The sequence below is a fragment of the Tachyglossus aculeatus genome, chromosome Y4 (assembly GCF_015852505.1).
Source record: "Tachyglossus aculeatus isolate mTacAcu1 chromosome Y4, mTacAcu1.pri, whole genome shotgun sequence".
Taxonomy (NCBI): Eukaryota; Metazoa; Chordata; class Mammalia; order Monotremata; family Tachyglossidae; genus Tachyglossus; species Tachyglossus aculeatus.
In genome coordinates, this window is record NC_052096.1 from 4,156,296 (window position 1) to 4,156,573 (window position 278).

The following is a 278-nucleotide window of genomic DNA, read 5'->3' on the forward strand; positions in this document are numbered from 1 at the left end:
TGGCCCATACGGGGATCAAACCCGCGACCTTGACGTTATTAGCACCCCACTCTAACCAACTGAGCTAACCAGCCCAATTGAAATTTGAACCCATGACCCTCCACAGCTCATGCTCTTTCCACTGGGCCCTGACCATGTACCCTGACCATATGTATGTACCCCAACCATAACAAATTTACAGTCTAATAATAATAATAATAGTATTTGTTAAGTGCTTACTATGTGCCAAGCACTGTTCTAAGCACTGGGGTAGATATAACCTAATTAGGTTGGACACA

The 278-nt window shown here is 43.9% G+C and overlaps 1 non-coding gene across 1 annotated transcript; it reads right to left on the reverse strand.

Annotated features, from left to right (window-relative positions):
• TRNAI-AAU lies at positions 1 to 74 on the reverse strand. Its single transcript has one exon. It is a non-coding gene; the product is annotated as a tRNA-Ile (tRNA).
• Positions 75 to 278: the final 204 nt, after the last annotated feature.